The 21280-nt window shown below is 43.3% G+C and overlaps 1 protein-coding gene across 5 annotated transcripts in view; it reads left to right on the top strand.

The window, feature by feature from the left end:
* The window catches only part of LOC140543092 (bis(5'-adenosyl)-triphosphatase), a 362414-nt gene that overhangs the window by 58741 nt on the left and 282393 nt on the right, over positions 1-21280 (top strand). Inside the window, exon 4 of one of the 5 annotated variants that reach the window (XM_072666107.1) lies at positions 447-557. The exons of the other annotated variants lie outside the window; for them this stretch is intronic. The gene's annotated coding sequence lies outside the window, so the exon portion shown is untranslated. The remainder of the gene's footprint in view (positions 1-446; positions 558-21280) is intronic. 5 annotated transcript variants of the gene reach the window in all.

The following is a 21280-nucleotide window of genomic DNA, read 5'->3' as shown; positions in this document are numbered from 1 at the left end:
CAAACCGTATATCTTTGGGCTTGGTTGAATAATGAGAGATTAAAACCTGGAACTGATTGACCACGAAGCTCAAACACTGCTGCCTCTTCGTTCAGAAGGCAGTTCAGGATGGATAGAGCTGGAAAACAGGCCAAAATTCCCAAAACCCCCCCAAAATGTTTCATAACAGTCTTGACTCGTTATATTTTCCCCTCCAAAAAATGTAATCCCACCCGCTAAAGTGAACAGTCTAGTCAAAACTGCTGAAAACTGTGAAATTTGATGCCAACTACAGTGAATATGGCATTGTTGATTCTGGAGGGCAGCTCATGACCTCCAGGAAAGCCTGAGGATAAAGCTAATGCTAGCAGATGTTAGCTTTTACCATTTCTTCTCTTCAGCTGAATCGAACTGAAGACACATCAGAGGTAAAAGCACTGGCTTATTTATTTCATTTCTTTTTAAAGGGTCGAGAAAACCAAACCCAGTGGGGGTTAGCTAAAAGTTACCTGACCACAGTCGCTTCAGCTTGCAGATCCCACTGAGAGGACTCAAGGAGAGGACAGCAGCACCATCTGGTAAGATGGAATATTGGCAGTGTTTTTATTAAAACAGTGATACAATGATGCTGTTATATATATATATATATATATATATATATGGGGGTTCTGTGAGCCATTGCTGGAGCCATGAACCAGTTTATAAAGTTTGTTTTCCACAAGCCTCTATATAAGGTTTGCAAGGCAAAAATAACAGGGTTGTAAAAAGGCTTGTATATCCATGTCTGAGCATTCTTCACCCCCCAAAAAACAACTTTAAATACTCAGTAAATGCATTATCTGGCACCTTTCTCATTCTGGAACATATATATCACCACCAAGAAGCTAAAACTAGCCCAGAAATCTAATGTAATGTCAAAAGGTGTATCAACTTGGATTACAACTTGGATTACTCCCTTAATTATATCATTAAAATCTGTTAATAATGGTTGCCAGAGATCTCTTTAGGTCGTTATATGCACATATGCTAGCTTTTAAAGCTGAGAATGCTCCAGACATGCTGTCAAACACACCACACTCCCCTATACTGTCCTATTTTTTGGATTGTTTTTGTCTGTTGCCTGTCTGTCCTTGGGTTGCCGGCTATTCAACACCAGGATCAATATGCCTTTTCATTTTCCACTGTCTGCGTTCAAAGGATCAAGCCTTTTTTCTTCTGCCATTATCAAAGTAGCACCAACAGCATGACTTTATCAGTTTCAGAAGATTCTGATGTGATTTTAGGGAGTAAAGCGTTCCAGTTACTGAGCAGATCTGCCGGTGTCATTTTACACCATCAGAACTTAAACTCCTTAAACTTTAAAGTACTTTTAGTACTCAGCAGTTCTTTTCTCACTTACAAGGTCATCAGGGGTCAAGTACGAATTGTTAGAAGTGATGATCTGTTCTGAATTGTCAGATTTTATATACTAAAACAGCAGAAATTCCCATAAAGTTTTTACATTTTTAAAAACTACAGTCTGGGGTCCCGAGTGGTCCAGCGGACCAAGGTGCTGTCACCATGATCAGAGGATCGCTGGTTTGAATCCTGGTCTTGCTGCTAGCCATCGGCAGCCAAGGCCCCCCGAGAGAGCACAGTTGGCCTTGCTCTCTCCAGGGTGGGTAGATGTAGATGGCGCTCTCTTCCCACATGGCTTTGTATGCAGCGCTTCCCACCAGGCCTGTTGCCCGGCGATGTTGCTTTGGCGGCAGTTCGAAAAATGAGCGGCTTGAATGCACAGGCGTCTGAGGGGCCGTGTGCTAGTCCACCCTTAATTGTGACGGGGGCATCATATGCGATTGGGGGGGGGGGGGGGGGGGGGGGGGGGGGGTTTACATACAGGTTAATGTAATTGCCGGTCCAAATTGGGGATAAAAAAATAAAAAAATAATAAAAAAAAAACTACAGTCTGAATCAGAGTTTCTACTCAGTCTATTTTTTTTATTATTTCCCATCATGCACCTTATTGATAAATTTACAAGAAGAGAAGCTGTTGAACAATGGAGCAGAAACAGAAGCAGCTTTTGGACACAGCTGCCCTTCTGTGTGCAGTGGCAAGTTTGTAAGAAACACCAAAAATACACCACAGATGTTCCTTCGCTGCTTCCTGGTTGGTGTTGGAGATGGCTCACCTATTGGTCATCCCCATTTATGTCCATGTTGCATTTAGCATGAGCCTCCTGTGAGCGCTTGTGATCAATTATGGCCCACAAAATTAATAATGAATGAATCAGTGGAGGCGCCTAGTTTTGCTTGAGCACCAACCACAAGTAGTTTGTTATGGTAGCGTGCTCAGCTAACTCGTGCGGACGGTGGACGATGCTTCCTCGGGACGCTCTGTACCCCGTTCACACCTACGCTTTCTGCTGGACAATTATGATCGGATCATCCAGGACTGGTATGTTAATAAGTGGCATGGTTATTGAGGTCAGGCTGTCCTCCTGAGTCCGCAGCAAGTGGTAGCTCATAGTAGAAGTTCCTGGAAAAGGAAAATTCCCTCGTTCAGCCCAGAGTCGATTCATTTGTAATGGATGTCCATGTCAGTTCCTGTGGATTTACAATCATGAGCCTGTGTGATGACTGTTGGTACTGGTGTTCAATATGGATCAACTAAACAAGAGAAACAGAACAAGGCGGCTGTAATGAGAAAAATTGCAGTGAACAGCACAAGCACTGTTTATACACCTCTCTCTCTCACTCTGTCTCTCCCTCTCTCTCTGTCTCTGACAGTGTCTACAGTCTGTAGGGGTTTATGTAAGGCCGTGTTTTGCAGGCAGTCTGAAGAAGCGTCGATTCAGCTTTTCCTCACCAGCCCTTCTAGAACCTGAGCTGAGTTTTAGATTTCTGCAGTGCAACTGCGGAACTCACACTCACACACACACAGATCATACCACCGAGAGCCAGCAGAGGGGGGAAACTGACCAAAACCCAGACTAAGACTAGTTCGAGACTCCTACAGGACAATACTACAGGCGTACTACTGGAATCTCTTTTTCTATCCGGAACATTAAAAACTCTTTCACAATGTGTTTCTATATGGAAGCACATTGCACAGTTTTTTGTTTAGGCCTCTGACAAAAAGGTACAACACTGTCATTGGGGTGGGGTGGCACCCCTCATATCACTGGGGTGGTACCCTGCAAGGGTACACTTTCAGTCCTTCAGTTGGTATCGTATTCCATTGCAGTGTGTGTTGTGGTTGATGTTTTATGTCTCTACTCTAAGCGTTTTAATTGTCTTTATTAAAAAAAACAACAACATCAGGTTCATCAGGTATACCGTTTAAAATGTGCGGTGGTCCACGGTTCGTACCCACCTTAATGCCGTTATGCAGCAAAAAAAGCAGAGCGAAATTTAGTGCTGCGTAATTTAGACACATCACCTTGCGGAGGACAAGACTTTAGGAGTCTTGTAAGATCAGACACACACTTTCTGAGGTAACACTTATATTTTCTTTCTGAAATTCAGTTCATAAACTACATTTTCTATAAAATATCTGATGCACACTTGTGTGTATTAGTAGAACAGTAATCCACTGTTACCCTACATAGACAGGCCTGCTGTTTTTAATAGGATTCTAGTTTAACCCTCTGAGGATGGCAAACTAGCCAATGTGTCAAATTTAATATTTCTATTAAAATCTTGGTAATAATATGACACAGAAATACGGTAGACTCACATTCAGGGGCTGTGGTGGCTTAGCGGTTAGAGCACCGGGCTATCGATAACAGGGTTGTGGGTTTGTTTCCCGGCTCGGCAAGCTGCTACTGTTGGGCCCTTGAGCAAGGCCCTTTACCCTCTTTGCCCCCCGGGCGCTGGAGTTGGCTGCCCACCGCTCTGGGTGTGTGTGTACTCACTGCCCCTAGTTCACTAGTGTGTGTGTGTGTGTGTTCACTACCACAGATGGGTTTAATGCGGAGAACCTATTTCGCTGTACAGTGTACACTGTACAGTGACAAATACGTGCACCTTTACCTTTACAAGGCTATTAAGAAAGGGTTGTCTCTGCCTCGCGCTCTGTCTAAACAGTGGATTTTTGTGTCCATCATCTGCCTCTCAGCCTCTGTAATTGGTGGACTTGTGTGTCCATCTATATTTGTGTCAAACTGACCACAGTATGCCCAGTATACAGTCTTTACATATATATATATATATATATATATATATATATATATATGAATGATTTGATAAGATTAAAGGCATGTGTGTATATATAGTGTGTGTGTATATATATATATATATATATATATATATATAAAGTTTGTGTAAAGTGACGAATAAAACTTCAACTCAATAAATAATTTTACAAAATGTATTCATTTAAGACATTTTTAACACATGTTTATGCTGTTTTATTTATGCCTTCCACTGCTTTGGTGAAGTTAAGACTCTGTTAACCGCATTTCAAGCACCAAAACAATTCATTAACATGAGTAAAGATATGTTTTTACAAAAGATATAAAGAAAATCAGATTTTCTAAAATCAGACTTTTTCAGCTCATTTTTCTCCACTCAGTGCTCCAGGTCACATGGGTTCTCATTATAGAGAGAGCTGGGATTGTTCTGGATTTTGATATAATATGATATTATTTTACATGCAAGTGCCTTTAAAAGAGAATTTATTAAGATGATGATGTACGCAGATGTACAGTCTGACGTTTCAGAAAAACGGGTTGCTTAACTAGCTAATTGGCTTGGTGACGCTAATCTAGCCTAAGGCAAGTGTTCTCCTGTTGATTCCTACTGAAGCACCTTTGCCACTTAAGTAACTCTAATAATGATCTTCGTAAACCAGATGTTTCCTCGCTGTATCATATTGAGCTATGAGATGTTATATGATGAGCTGAGGGAACATTGGACACACACACACACACACACACACAAACACACTCCTGCTCCATTATTAGCATCAGAGCTAGTTATGCTAGTCCTTTAATGGTAAATATTGTCTGTAAAAGTGACTTCACTGTGGGATGTTGCTGTTTTATTACACGATCCACTGTGTTCCCTTCGCCAGACGGTTCTAGAGTTAGAACCGAGTCTTAAGTGCGCTGAGTGAAGTTAGCGTGGTTCGAAAGTTCTTGGGCCATTGTAGCCCGGCCGCTTACACACAGTGCAGAAGATAATAGGGCGAGAGGGAGCAACAGGCATGCAGGTTTTATTATGCAACTCGATGTAATCAGCACAGTTACAATGCCTCAGTGATCACAGCAGTGCACTGTTAGACTCTGTAATGGGGGGGGGGGGGGGGGGGGTACTTAGGGACACATTTAGATGATATGAGCAACTTTTGGAGAACTTTTTTTTTCTTCCCGTTCCTGTATAAACACCCTGGGCCCTGTCTTTCACCCTGCCAACAGTCTATTTTCACGCCTTCCGCCTGTGTTGCTTAAACAGCAGCGCTGCTCGCCAATATATCTACTCCGCTGGGCGCTGTGGTCTCGAAATGAGGGGTGTTCAGGTCCATTTCTGGCGTATTGCTCTCTTGAGAACGGAAAACACAGGAGCTCCACTGACCGAAAACAGCCTAGGCAGACGTTCGTCAACAGTCAGACATTCGCTCGTTCGTTGCTGTCTTGGCAGTGAATTGTCAACACAGGTGCGTGCAGCCCAGTGCTCGTACACCCCCCCACGCTTTACACCAGTGAAATAGCAATCCGCCAAATTTAGACCGCACCTGGCTCTTAAAGGGAACGGCGAGCGACACTCTGATTGGTTTATTACTGCATGTTACGCCCAAAACAAACACACCCATGATTCATTAAGAGACTCAGTACATGTCTATTGCAGTTTTCGAGCCACGTAAGGCCTAGCAAAGACACACCGACACACCCTGTGTGAGCTTGACGGCCTAAAGATAGCTAAAATAGGCCCTGTTTCTCATGATATATGTGTTTGACCTGTGCACACTATCCTGTAAACTGACCCAAACATCTATACCGAGACCATAAGATCAAAGCTTGAGCTCTTTTCCACGTTAGACTATGTGGGCTACTGACATTATCCTAAGGCAAGCTCTACATGGTACAGCTATTTGCATGTTGGGAGTTCATATTCAGATCAGCGATCACACAAATAACCCAAAAACAAAACACTGACTGATTATTATGCTATAGCTAGTATTGTTTATTATATTGTGATGGCTGGGTATTATCATGTTATTTAAATGACCATACACACTTTTTACAACTGCTGTTGTCACAAAGCAGCTTTACATAATTAGTAATTAGACAGAAAAAAGAAAACATAAGAAGACATGAAAGACATTGTTTTATCGTAATGGAAGTTCCAAGAAACTGAGACTGTAAATATGTCTGTATATAGTAAATAGCCAATCGGAACCTTGCCTCAGAATGTAACATTCCCTTTTACTATAGGCTCATCTTAAAAAAAAAAAAAAAATTAAAAAAAAAAAAAAAAAAAAAAAAAAAAAAAAAAAAAAAAAAAAATATATATATATATATATATATATATATATATATATATATATATATATATATATATATATATATATATATGATGAGCTCTGTTTAATAAAGGAGCCACATAGCGTAGCATAACTTAGCTTAGTATTTAACGCTGTACTGGAGAGTGTTGCTGTCCTCTCTGTGTCCTCTCAGTGTGGTGTTCGGTTAGCTAGCTAAAGAGATCGTAGCCAGTTAGCTAGAGGGTTACGCTGCTCGAATGTAAATCCTCCTCCTCTTCAGATGGCTGCCTGTGGGTGTTAGCAGCGGTGCTCCCTGCTTTGTCCAGTCAAAATTCTGTCCATTTTTAATTCAATTAAAATAAATGCGTTGCTTTTCAAATAATCCAACCAGATGTTTTCTCGCTTGGATTTTGGAAGTCTCTGTAATTCAGCAGGGATGGATCAAAAAAGACAGGGAACCCTGCAGTAATGAGCTTTTCCCCCGGCTTCACCAGAACTTCGAAATACAGAACAAATGGACATTTATTGCAGAAACACCAGCTATCTCCTGATTGGATAGATGCATTGCATTAGCCGCATTCATTTGCATAAAGTTAGTCTCAGCTCAACTTCTGACCATGCTGCATTCCCCGGGCTCAACACGTCACGACCACATCCGTACCACTGCTTCCCATTGCATTGTAAATGCAGTGTTCGCTTATAGCCTAGCACCCCCCTACCAACTGCTTGCTTCCCCGGGTTCTGGCTTTCTGGCACGATGCTTGTCACGTCCCCCTCTGATGTGTGGTTGGCTTTAATCTGAGGAAGTCCAGTTTGCTTTCGAGAAGCGGACATTGGATTGAACAGATGGTAAAAGCAGGTTGGCTAAGGATTATGAATTTAGCTTAGCATGGAGACCTGCTCACGTCGCCGGCTGTCACTTCGTTGCGCTCTGCTTTTGAGCTCCCCTCGAGAATACACTGGGATCGTGAGGCTAAGCTAATGCCTGGATCGCTCCAGAACACACCAGGCTAATTTCTGTGACTGGGACGGGGTGCCACATACTGTATAGTGGAAGATAGCTAGTGTCCTTTTAAAAATGAAGAAGGGATATGTAGACGTTCTCATGGTTCCTTATGAAATAAAAGGTGGTTCTTCTATGGCATCACTCAAAGAACCTTTATTTTAACATGGAGTTGGCCAGTTTTTGGTGACCCGTGGCAGAAGCGTGTCATATTGGAAGTGACACTTTTATCCTCAGCGGACTTTTTCAGTATTCCTGCCTCCGCTCCAGAGCTCAGGCCGAGTTATCTTCCAGGCCCAGGCAAACGCACTCCTTCTGCCCTTTTCTATTCTTTATCAATCAAGTCGTTCATCAGTCCAAAGTCGTTTCATACTTCTCACGCAAAGTGTCTGACCCCCTTCTGCGCGGGGCCCACGGGGAACAGCAGAAATTAATTAACCGCATCCTCCTCTCTTACTCTTTCTCTCAGATGTGATTTAACTGTCTGTCAGAAGGCTCTCTCAAGGTCAGATTTAAAGAACTCCCTTTGTGAAGTCGGAGCTTACAGCTAAAGCGAGCCCTCCGGTTGACTCCACGTGCCTCCGTTGCCAAACGATCGCTGTGCTTTTCATTACAGTTCGCTCCGCTTGTTTGGCTTGTGTTGTATTTACACAGTGGACGCCGGGGCCCCGGCTGCTGGAGCAGGACTGAGAGACTGGAGGCGTGTTTGCGAGGCTTTGAAAATCACAGGCTTTTTGTTCAGGCCGGGTTTTTGCGTCGGCCATTCTGGCAGGCCTTGATGAGCCATTTTACATTCTAATCACCTGACTTCCTAATCATTAAACAGAGAGAGAGGAGGAGGAGGGGGGGGGGTGAGAGAGTGAACATTTCTTTTTCTGCTCTTTTAGTTTGTTTCTTCTTTCTTATCTGATTTTTTTTCTCTGTTCTTTTTCTTTCTTTTTTCTGTTCTTCTCTATTTTTTGTTCCTTTTATTTTTCCTTTTTTCTCTTTTCTTTTTTCTTTCTTTCTGTAGTTTTTCTTTTGTTCTTTCTTTTTTTTTCCTGTTTTTTTTCTTTTGTTCTTTCTTTTGTTCTTTTTCTTTTGTTCTTTCATTCTTTTGTTTTTCTTTGCATCTGTCTTCCTTTTCTTTCTTTCTTAGTTTTCTTGTCTTTTCTTTCCTTCTTTTTTCTTTTGCTCTTCCTTCTCCATCGCTTTCTTGAGTTATTTTTCTTTCTTTCTGTCTTTTTTCTGTCTTCCTTTCATTTTTCCCACATTTCCTTCTCTGTTCTTTTCTGCTTTCTTTTCCCCTTTTTTCTTTCTTTCTTACTTTTCATTTTTCATCATTTTTTCTACTTCTTTCTTTTTGTTCCCGTTTCCTCTCCTTTTTTTCTGAGGACAGTCAAGTTAAAATAAACATATTATTTGCCTACTTAGTACACAGTTAGGTCATTATATTTATTAGACTTATTATTTATTCATTTGAGTTTATTATTTTGTTCAAACAGAATACCCTCTGCTGGGCAGTAGCAATAAAGCTACTTTTAGAATACATCACAATGTCATGGTATTTAATGACATTTAAATCTAAGGGGGACAGAATTATAGAAGGAAATGTTACTTTTTTGTGGTATTTAATATAAACCAATAGCATCATAAGAAATAAGATAAGATGTTTTACATACATTTGAGAAGATTTTATATCCTGAAGTATAACAGCGTTTGCCTTTTAAATGACTTAATCAGTGATTATCCATGATTGATGAAGTCAAAGTGTGTGTGGTCACCAAACACTTCCCACAAAGCTACCAAAATTGTCACAGATATTTGAACAACAATCGTTAAAATGCCCGTCCTCAGTACATAGCCGTTTGAGATTCCGCCTCTGTATGTAGAGACACGTTCGCCCGTGTCCCGGGTGCGATCGCCCGGCTTCGGGAGTGCGAAGGAGTTTAATTAGCGAAGCAATAAAGCGGCAGGGAGGGGAAGCACAGTGCTGTGGCTGAATTACATCTCCATTCCAATGGATGGCCCATAGCTCTCTCGCCTCCGGTGTCATTGTCTGCTGCAGACGCACCTCTGACAAGTTTTTAATTGCCATAAACTCATGTATATTCATATCAGGCACCGGGATATTTTTTTTCCCTGTTGATGAAGCCAGGCTGTACTTCATTATTGCAAATTCCATGTGCGTGCAGGTGTGTGGGTGTGCATACCCACTCATTTACTCTGTTCCATCGCATATACACACATACACACATGCACACACCTCCTTCCTGTATTTCCGGCCTCATTTCCGTTTGAAATCCGTATCAGTAAATAATTCCCACTCAGAGTCACCTCTCCGAGCTGAGACGTGGACTTCTATAGAACGTTGTTCTCGGAGGCACAGTCCTGTGCTGCCTTCCCCAGCTGTTCATTTCGATGTAACCTTTACCGAGAGCCTGCCAATATCCCTGGCAGCCGTACCAGGGGCCGCCGAGGGGGGTGGGGGGAGGTTCAATATCCAAACACGGCCCACCACGGCCCTTTTCCCGCCCGCACGCGTCCTTCAGTCCAGCTGCAGCTCTCGTCCGGCTCCATTTGCCTTATTTACCTTTTATTAGCGCAGCCCGTGCTGTGACATTTCATCCACCATTGCCACCCTCCGCCATCGACGTTCACACTTGCCACACACACTCTCTCTCTCTCTCTTACACACACACTTTATTTTTTTCACTTTCTATCCCTCTCTGACTCTCTTTCTCTCTCTCTCTCTCTCTCTCTCTCTCTCTCTCTCTCTCCCGCTCGCTCATATCAACAGCACTTTATTGGCATGAATGTAACAAGAACAGTGCAGGTTGTAGCCTTGTCCTAGCCAGGGTCCCAAGCAAACATTGACTTGGACCCCCTCCTTACTTAAACTGCGTCTACCTCCTCTATCGGGTCTTCAATGATGTCATCACCATGAAAACAAAGCTCCCTACATTATTACCTTTAGTACTTTCTACTTTTTTTAATTTATCCCCTACCCTATTTATTGTTTAGTGTAATTTTCCTTTAGTTTAAGACTGTGTTCTGTGTTTCTTTGTTACTTGTCATACGTGTTGCTCTCACCAAGACAAATTCCTTGTATGGGTAACATACTTGGTGAAATAAAGAGATTCTGATTCTGACATAGGGCACTACCAAGGTCACAAGAGTATTCTTAGGAAAAAACACAGATTTTCTTGGAAAAGTGAGGATTAATTTTTTATTTAATAAAAAATAATAATATAATAATTTAAAAAAATAATAATATTAATAATTCAGATTTTCTGAAGTCACCCTTTATGGTTTTTCCTACGTAGCCATTTGTATGCTGTTAAAAGTATAGGTCTTTGAGGGATGTTTAGAGGTTCCTCAGCTTGAAACTGTGGAGGAAGGTTCCTCAAAGGTGCTTTGAGGGACCTTCAAGGAACCGTTTTCTTCTAAAAACCTTTTTTTGATGCTTCCTCAAAGCATCTTAACTCCTGTACAGTTCAAATCAAAGAACCTCCCACTCTGGGCCAAATGGTTCCTAAGGCCGTGCCGGTGCAGACTGGACGTTTTTTTTTTCATTTGCTAAATTAGTAAATTCACCATAAAAATGATTTTAAATTTAAAACTGTGGAGGAACTTTCAAGGAACCTATTTCTTCTGAAAACAGAAGTTCCTACACAGTTTCAAATTGACAAACCTCCCAAAATTCCTCAAAAAACTGATTCTTTTAACAGTATACTCACCCACTACACCGCAAACCCTGTCAGGAAGGCACCTCCACTCCTAGACTGCTATTTAGCTGTTTATGATCAGACCAGCAACACTTTGACCTTACGACACAAAAGATGTAAAGATCCTACCCCTTACAATTAGGACTGCTGTGGTCGTTTATTATTCTATCGGCAACATTTAACAGTAAAGTGAAATAATACCTGAAGATGAGAAGATCCTACACCTAACAGCGAGGGTTGCTGTGGTCATTTCTGATCGGCAACACTTCCATTGGGTGACCAGATCCTACATACACACAACCTTCCCTTCACCCATATGCTAATCACCCACTACATCGCAAGCTCTTCACAGCTCAGCAGCCAAATCAGACATGCTTGCTTCTTTACTAGAGCTGAGAGGCTAATGTTGCCAAACTGGGTCCAGAAGCAAGCTCCTCGCCTCAAGCTACTCTGTGCTGTTAAGTCGTCCTGGACTGACTTGCTTTTACGATTTATGACTCTGGATGACACACCGGGCCAGATTCATGTGAATCAGAGCTACGGATACTCTTGGAAGCGCCAATGGCGCCAAAAACGTTGGTGCTTCCAACAGTGTTTATCTCTCAATTACACTGTAAAACTTTCCCTTCACCCATACACTTCACACCACCCTGCACGTAATTGTCACTGCGCTATGAGCACACACACACCCAGAGCGGTGGGCAGCCGGTTCCAGCTCCCGGAGAGCAGAGAGGGTGAATGGCCTTGCTCAGTTTGCCGAGCCCAGGTATCGAACCCATAACCCTGTCATCAATAGCCCGGAACTCTAACCGCTGAGCCACCACTGCCTCTTCAGAGGGGTCATCAGGTAGGGACCTCCCTTCATCAGTGTTTACAGTATTTAAAACCGCATCTGGACGGTTATGGGTTAAGACTCTTGGTGAATCTGGCTGCTGGACACACTCGTCTCTGTTGCACTCTTTCTCGCTCACGTCCTGAGCGCTGTTTTTGTGCTGTGAGATGAACTGGAGGCTGTGGTTTGTTTTCCTTCTGTATTTGTTGCGTCTGTAGCGCTCTCAGAAACCTAGTGTAGACACAACAAGTACAGGGTGATCAAAACCACTGGATGCTGGATGTTGTGGTGTTGGCGTGAGTAAAGCATGCGCTCCCGTCTGCTCGATTCCTCCATGCTGACCTCAAGCTGGCCAGATTCTGTCGGCAGCTGGGCTAGTGAGGCCGAAGGTCATCTGGAGTGAATGATCATAGCTCGGTGCAGCAGAGTTAGTCTGAGCACAGACTGGTGTACAGCTTACACCTGCATTAAATAATGATAGGGCTCTGGGCTGTTTTCACTCTGGGCTTGGGAAATTGGGAGAGGGGGAAAAAAAAATAATAATGTGCCATCTGTGATCCGGTAAGGATGAGCAAAATGACAGGCGAAGCCGAGAAGGAGGAAAGGAGCAGAAGACAAAAGGAAGGGATGAGAATTTGTATACAGCTGACTAACAGCGTTAGCCTTTGACTATATTAGCATGAACTGCGTTAAGATTAGCAGCATGGAGAGTGATTTGGTCTATGTGGGATTTAAAGTGACAGTTCAATATAACGTCAAATTGACACACTTTTACCCCGATTATAGCCGATCAGCCAAATCGGATATGTATGCTTCTGTACTAGAGCTTTCAAGAGGCTCATATTGCCAAACTAGGTCCATAAGCATGCAAAGACTGCATACCACCAGTCTCAAGCCACACTGTCTTGTTGAGTCATCTCGGATTGACTTGCTTATCATGGTTATATGGCTTAAATGGTTAATGATGGTTGATCTGTGCATGTATAATTTGATGTTGACCTGCTCATCTGACCAAACATGCTTGAAGCTAGATATCTCTAAGCTTAGACACGACTAAACACAAGTCAATATGGAGACCATAATACTCTCAGAAGAGGAGGGTCTTCAGTCTGGGTTTGAAGACAGCGAGTGTTGGACTCTGCTGTTCGGACACCCAGGGGAAGCTCGTTCCACCACTTTGGTGCAGGACAGAAAAAAGCCTGGACGCTTGGGTCGAAGGCGGGTCGTGCCAGGCCGTGCTTGAAGCAAGAAGGCCTCTTGGTGCAGATCGGCTTTTGAGCATCGCCATAAAGTCGGAGGGGCTGGTTGGTCCAGTCTTGGCTTTGTAGGCCAACATCAGGGTTGTGAATCTGATGCAGGCAGCAGCTTCAGGAAGCCAGCTGAAGAGAGAACGCAGCAGCAGAGGAGATACATGGCTGAACGTAGATGGTCAGATAATGTGGTTGATACCATTAGACTCAGGTTTTTTTTTTGCAGGACGTTGTTGTGTTATAAGTCGCTGATGGCGAATGAGGGAAAAGACCAGGTGTTTACATCTCATCAGTGTCGAGCTTATTGAGACCGACTGAAAGGTCAACCTGGCAAATGGGCTTCAGCAGCCTCAGCAGCTTCTACGCCATTATCGGGGTGCAGGAGTGCAGAGTGGAGCCACTGGAGTGGCCTTTTTTTTTGTGTGTGTGTGTGTGTGTGCTTGTTCCAGAAAACGCCTGTCTTGGTCACCATGACTGATGCCCAAACCTGTTCCAGGCAGCTGGGGCATGTATGGGGGCATCCAGCATGTGTGTGTGTGTGTGTGTGTGTGTGTGTGTGTGTGTAAGAAAAACAAAGGTTCCAAAAGACAAAAGACAGAAAGTGCAGATGCACAGCATGTGTGTGTGTGTGGCATCTGTGAGAGAAACCTTGCATGCAATGTCTGTCTGTGTGTGTATGTGTGTCTGTGTGTGTGTGTGTGAGAGAGAGGCATAGCGGGCGACGGAAGCAGCAGTTGCCAACAGGCAATTAGGGAAGAGGCAAAAGCAGAGACTCTCACTCGCACACACCAGGAAAATTGTGCTGACTATGCCAAATTCCAAGCAGGCTCTCCACCACACACTTAGCCATCTAAATACGCAATCAAGCGCTGAAATGCAGGCCTGCTTTAATTATTAATGCCTCCTTCTTTCAGATCAGACGCAGAGGGATGCTTACGCGTTTTTACGCCACGGTTCGGCCGCGCCGAGCCTCCACGATCCACGAGAAAAAGGAGAAAAAAAAACAACAGGCCGTAATCGAAGGTTTACGTGCTTGCAAATGCGCCTTAATTGGAGGGGTTATGTGCTCGGGGTAGATAAATTAAGTTTGCCATGATTTCCAGCAGCAGCAGAGGAGAGGAGAGGCGCTCCTGCGTGTTGAATTGAAATGTGTGATAAATTTCAATTAAGATCCATATCAGGATGGTGGAGATTGAACAATATTAAAGCCAGCCTTGCTTCGGCGGGGCATTCTGCTACAATGAATATCATTTCACGGGCGTCCCGAATTTTCTTCAAAGTGGCATTTAATATCGCTCCACTGCTTTGTTTTTTATTAGTGTCAGACAGCATATTGCTATCTGTAATGGATTTTATTTGATATAGTCAGTGTTGTTCCTCTGCCAGCCCACAACCTTCACTGTTTTAATTAAAAGGAGCGAGAATGCCTGAATGCTTGCGTAATTGAAGGCTAAATTAATTTATTGTATTTGCTGCTCGGGTGTGTTGCCTGGTGAATGTGCTAAGAGTTTTTTTTTTGTTGTTGTTGTTGGGTTTTTTTTTCACCTGACAGTCAAATTCTGGAGCGCTCTCGAAGAGCTTATGCCACAAATAGTGGCATACCTATGCATGTACATATGCACTGATCAGCCATTATAACAAAACCACTGGTTGACTGGTTACAGTGGCACCTGTTAAGGGGTTGGTATATTTGTAAACAGTCAGAAGCCTAGAAGGTGATGGGTTTTCATTGTTATGGAGCTTCTAAAAAAGGGAGTAATGGATGGACTCCTGCAATAACATTCTACTATGATTATGGTTAGGGTAAGTTTAGCCGACGGTTTAGGCTAGAATTAGGTTTAGGTGTAGGTTCAGGCAATAAAACACTGGTTACTGTTTTCAGGGCGTTGCTTCACCAAACCATGAGCTTCCATATGATTGAGTGTTTGGATTCCAGCTGCATTCAGGCAATCCTGAGGATCTGAGCCACTTTTACCAAAGGACCGAGTTGTGATGGTGGACCGCTGGATTAGAACATCTCCAAAACATCAGGCAGGTCTTGGAGGGTGTTCCCAGTTGGCCCCAACAACAGCTTACAGGACTTAAAGGATCTGCTGCTAACGTTAGTCCTGGTACCAGATACCACAGGACATCTTCAGAGGGCTTGTTGAGTCCATGCCTTGACGAGGCTGATCTGTGGTGATGGCACAAGGGGGAACTGACTATCATCAGTTCTGATTGATTTATATTACAGTACATATAAACACACACATCAGTGGCCATCCATTATATAGGCGTACAGTGAAATGCTGTAGGCCTTCTGTTCATATACACAGTGTATAGCCTCCCATCATTTATCCCTGGCTGGTGGACCATTCTTTTGGAGCAAGTTAGTTAGTATGGCAGCATGAAAGTATCCAACATGTTGGTGTCTGCTAGGTTGAGAGTGGGTCCACAAGCCAAAGGCAGTTCTGTGGTCAGAAATTGTCCATCAGCAAAGGGTTACAAGATGATCACAACAAACCAGCTTAACAGGTGCCTGTGCCGGTCAACAGAGCTCAATCTACCCATGGGGAGAGCACACGGCCATGGAGTGTATTCTCTCGGACTCTGGCCACGGATGGCAAAGTGGCATGGCCAATAAAAAAAAAACATGCAACTGGTCAGTGCTTTTAAAGCAACCGTATGTAGCACGTGTACCTTAAAATAGCGGCTTCAATATCACTGTGATTTTCCACTGACTGACAAGGGACAATAGTGTCTCTGTTGTCTCTGTCTATCTATGCTACATTGGAACGCATGGAAGGTTGCGTAACCTGAGTCATATCTGTATAAAATCCTTTAATATTACTTTACTGCCTCAGTCCACATACCTTTTAATAAGGTTTCTGTATCTCTCAGCTTGTCCAGAAATGCATATGTGCAGCAGTTTATTAGCAGTGGCTCCAAGCACAGACCTTACCCTTCCCAACTGAAGGAGGAGCCCAGGAGTAAGACATGCCAATTGTTGCATATTGCTGCTTTAAGTACTGACAGTATCCCCGATATGCTCCGAAAAAGGCACTGTTTATTACGAAAACTGCACTCTTTTACAACTGCCCATTTATCCATTCGAAAAAAGGATGTCAGTAGAGCTTGCAGCTTGTAGTGGAAATTGAAGCCGCTCTGCAGCTCCAGCGCTGTGCATGTGAATGGCCACGGTTGGTAGTATGTGTGAAATGGGCCTTAAAATGCTTAAAGGTCATCTGAGGTTCTCCGCTATGTTTATCTGTAGAGAAATGTCTCGCCGTAGCCTCTGCTGCCATTTGCAGTTTTTAGGCCTTCCTGGAACCCAGTGGGGTGTGCATTAGATCCAGTCGGAGACACAGACAGTTCATTTCAGAATGTAATACCATAAGGAAGTGCATCTGCCTCGGCCATTTCACTTTTAGAGCGTCCATTGGGAATAAAATATGGATGGTAGGTTGGCCATGGCAGGCTAGTATGTCTTATTGTCTCAGCATTCAGCCGGCTTATTTCCTCACTCTCTCTTTCTCGCTCTTGGTCTGTCTGTCCGACTCTCCCTCTCTCTCTCTCTCTCTCTCTCTCTCTCTCCTGCTCTCTCTCTCTCTCTCTCTCTCTCTCTCTCTGTGGAAAACACTATCTGACGAAACAGCATGCTGAACAGTTGCTTGCTAGTTACAGCTCCAGGAGCTCAAAGCCTTTACTGTTTTGGCTCACAATGAGGCAGAATAGTCTTGTTTGGGAAATCAAGCACTGGGAGACTGTAATTTCCCTGTGTCAGTGGGAATATACTGTAAATGCCATCTAAACAAACATCGTTTTGCAAACCCCTCGTTACAGGCTTATCTGCTGTTTATAAACCCATGCTGCTGGTACACCCACTTTTCCCTTCCTTAATAAATGCAATTACCACATTTAATACAACACTCAAGGTCACGCGATATTGCAGATAAGATCACAGCGTCAGTGGTAGTGGTTAGCTAGCATGCATAGCTAGGGATGCAGAAAAGCGGTATGCACGTGACGTCACGAGTAGCAAGAGTCACTGTGGCCACGCCCACTGAGCGTCAACGTTCACGCTCAGGGTGAGAGCTGTTGTGTGATTGACTGTACAAACAGATCCAGCAGGATTTCAAAGCTCTCCTTTTTACAGACTACTGAAAGCTCAAGAGAAGAGAAACTAGTGGATGGCTGTGGTTCACAGAAACAGCTGGAATCCAAGCACTCAATCATATGGAAGCTCATGGTTTGGTGAAGTAACGCCCTGAAAACAGGTGGGAAAAAACGAAGCCCACCGCCCCAGCTAACAGACCTGTGCTGGCCCACATCGCTTAAAAGTGATGAGTGGAGAGAGCGCCATCTACCCACCTGGAGAGAGCATGGGCATTTGTGCTCTTTCAGACTCCGGCCACTGATGCCAAAGCAGCATGGCTTGGGATTCAAACTCACGACCCACCGGCTAAAGTGGTAGCGTATCGGAGCCACTCGGAGCTCTTCTTATTGATTTCTAGGCCTTACTCCAATCTAAGATATCAGAAATCGCCGAAACCATTTTGTTTTTACGTTTTATTACCTACACCTAATTCTAGCCTAAACCGTAGACTAAACTTACCCAAACCATAATCGTAGTAGAATGTTTTTCCAGGCGTTTCCATCCATTATTTCCTTTTTTTTGAAGCTCCATAACGAAGAAAAGCTGAGCTCTGCGGAGTATGTGACCGAACAGGTTGTGTGTATTTGGTAAAACAGCGCCACCAGTGGACGGGAGCTTTTTGTGAACCGTAGAATATGTGTATATATATATATAAAAACTTTCGGAGAACTTGTTGCTGTGGGACCTGGAACCCATGTTCTGATGCTACCTAGAACCACTTTCAATAAGAGGTTTTTGCTAACAAGGCGTTTTACTTATGCAGGCATTCAAGTGGTTCTTTGACTTGTCGTGGTTCTAAAGAGAATCACTTCCTCTACTACAGAACTTCTGAAGAAGATTTTTAAAGGCACAGAGTAAAAGTAAAAGAGAGTAAAACCAAAGCAGGAAGCTAATTGGCTGAATCGCGGATCACGATAATGAGCACAGAAAGCCTTTTCAGAACCCCAGCCTGATACAGGGCCACAGTTTCACTTCAGATAAAGGTAGAAGGGGACAGAAGAGGTATGGACTTTGACTTCCTGCTACTCCGATTGCTTTCCCTTAGCTCCTTCCTCCACAGTTAGCTTCTCATTAGCCAAATCCTAGCAGCACCTTCTCTGACTCCTCCGACCCGCCATCAGAGGCCAGTGCTCTTCCTTCAACTGCTTAATGCTCCTTGAGAAGCACCTCCAACACTACCGCCTCTGAGTGAAGCTTCCCCCGTCCGTTCCGACCACTGATGGCCTGTTCTCAGGACAGAGGTTAATGCTAGCGCTGGTCTCTGCGAAAGGGATTTCCATTGGAAATCGGAATTGGTGGTAAAAAAAACCATTCGGGCCGAGGCGGGGCTTAATCCTGGAGCTCTTCAGGGCACAGGGTGAGCTGGAGGCCTTACCACAAAGGACAGCGGGACTTGTTTGTCAGAAACTTTAGCATGAGTGAAACTGTTAACATGGATCGATTGTGGCCGGTCGACAAACCTTGAATTCTCCGTTATCCCAATACTGGAAGTTGAAATTTCTACATCGCAGTTCGTGTCAGGATTGTTTGGGTAATTGGCACCACAGAAAGTTTTCAGTAGAAGTCTTTCAGTGTGTGTGTGTGTGTGTGTGTGTGGTTTTTTCCCGCTCGGATTGATAGTTGCTGTGTTTGTGTAGAGAATTGCATCTCACTTGAGCACCAGGTCAAGCTGCTCACTGAGTTGTCTCAATTAGTTTTCTCTCCAGCAGCTCGTGGGAGGCTTCTGTGTGTGTGTATAAGTGTGCCGGTGAGTGTATATGTGTGTGTATGAGTGTATGTCCTTCCCAGCAGCACTGTTGGGGTGTGTTATTACTGTAACGTTTTTCTCTCCAAGTTACCTGCATCCTTTCTTATCGCAGTCTCTCTCTCTCTGTGCTCTTTTACAAATAAACACACTCTGCCGTCCCTCACTCATTTATTCAGTCGGCAATCTCCTGCCACAGTCCTTATGCAAAGCAAGCGGTGTTAGCGAACTTATTTGGCCGGTTCGTAGCGGTTCAGTGATTTAATAAATGCGCCAGTGCTCCTTTTGGCAAAAAGGGATTTCACTAAGTGCATCTAGCAATAGCTCTGGAGAAGCCCTGACTGTAATGCAGTAGTGCAGAAGTGCCACACTGGGGTTTGAATAGCAGCTCTAATCATGTGCTCTGCAGTAATCTTCACTGAAGCAACTTCTCAATGGAAGGTATCAAGTGATTAGGGTTCTCCTCGGAGCGTGGTGATGCAACATGTCTTGTACTTGCTTGAAATAAGTGTTTGAACCCAGTGGGATCTGAAGGCGGGCATCGTTTCTCACATATTCGTCGAGCTTGAGAGGGGTTCGAATTTCCAGATCTGGTTTCTCCTAGCGTGTCGACCATCAGAGCTATTGACCTGCTAAAGTTTTTCTCTCTACTTCTTTCGTCAGCCGTATTTTTATTCCCCTAAACTGTTTTAAACCGGCATGCGGGAGGCGCTGATGTTGTTGGTATTGAGGTCAAGGCTGGGTGGGAAAAGTTGGATGTGAGTGAAGTAAAAATGGCAAATTGCATCAGAGTAGTGCTGGAGTATTGCAGCGTAGGGTGTTCGTAAGACAGCTGGAAATCATTTGACAATAAGAACTGACCTCCAGGATTAGAACTGGTAGATCTTTGCTCTGGCATCAGGAACGAGGGGTTTTATTCAGCCTCCTGGTGGATGTGGGAAGGTGGCAGACAGTTTGTCACTGTTGGTCCATGTTAGGTTTGGACAGAACTTTGTTAGGGTTGGGTTGGGTTTGGACAGAAACTGGCTTTGGACAGACGTTTGTTGGATTCAGTTTTCTTAGACTGCAGTTTGGTGGGGAGAGAATTTTGTCAGGGTTTAGTTGTACTTTGTAGAGTTGTAGTCGAATTGGGAGACTAAATTGTGGCAGGTGGTAGTAAGATTTAGATTTAGGAGAGTTAGAATCAAACAAACAGTTTTTTTTGAGAATTTACAGTTACAGTAGAGTTAGAATTTCATTTTGACAGGTTTAAGTGAAATTCAGAGAGTTTGTTGAGTTACAGTAAAATTAGAATATAATTTTGACATGTTGAAATAAAATAAGAATCAAAAATGTTGGGTTACAGTAGAGTTAAAATAGAATTTTGACAGGTTGAGGTGAAATTCAGAGAGTTTGTTGGTTTACAGTAGAGTTAGAATATACTTGTAACAGGTGGAAGTACATTTTAGAGGCTTTCTTGGGTCACAGTAGAATTAGAATAGACTTTTGACAGGTTTTAGTATAAATTATAGGATTTGTTGGGTCACAGTAGAATTATAATATAATTTTGAGAGGTTGAAATGAAATTTAGAGAATTTTTTGGGTGACCATAGAATTAAAATAGACTTTTAATAGGTTGAAGTGAAATTCAGAGAGTTTGTTGGGTTACAGTAGAGTTAGAATAGAATTTTGTCAAGTGTAAGTTCAATTTAGATGATTTAGTTTAGTTACTGTATAAATTAAATATAAGTTCAAATAAAGTGGTAGTGAATTTTGTAGGCTTCTGTCGATTTACTACAGAATTGTATTTGAGTAGAGTTGTGTTTAAATAGACTTCTATTGGGGCACAGTCAGGTTGGGGCTGTAGGGTTGTAGTCAGCTTGCTGCAGAATTCTGCTGGGCCTCAAAACATGTATCTCCAAAATGGTGATTTTACAGGAGAAGGCTAAAACTGTCTAACTTTGAATGGAAGTCAGTGGAAAATAAGAGTTTATTCCAGGTAATTTAGAGCATTTCTATTGGTCCGTTCATCCAGAATTATTTACATAGTGTTCAGAGTAGCCACAGGGTTCAAACGACGGAGAAAACTAAAAACAGACAGAGATTGAAGAGTCTATTATTGAATCTTAAATGAGTCTGATTTCGAGGCCCGATAACGCCGTTGGACAGAGTTCCATTTTGTCAG

The sequence above is a fragment of the Salminus brasiliensis genome, chromosome 21, assembly GCF_030463535.1.
Source record: "Salminus brasiliensis chromosome 21, fSalBra1.hap2, whole genome shotgun sequence".
In the NCBI taxonomy this organism is placed as follows: domain Eukaryota; kingdom Metazoa; phylum Chordata; class Actinopteri; order Characiformes; family Bryconidae; genus Salminus; species Salminus brasiliensis.
The sequence above is the reverse complement of the archived record's forward strand: the minus strand, read 5'-3'. Positions and strand labels throughout refer to the sequence as shown.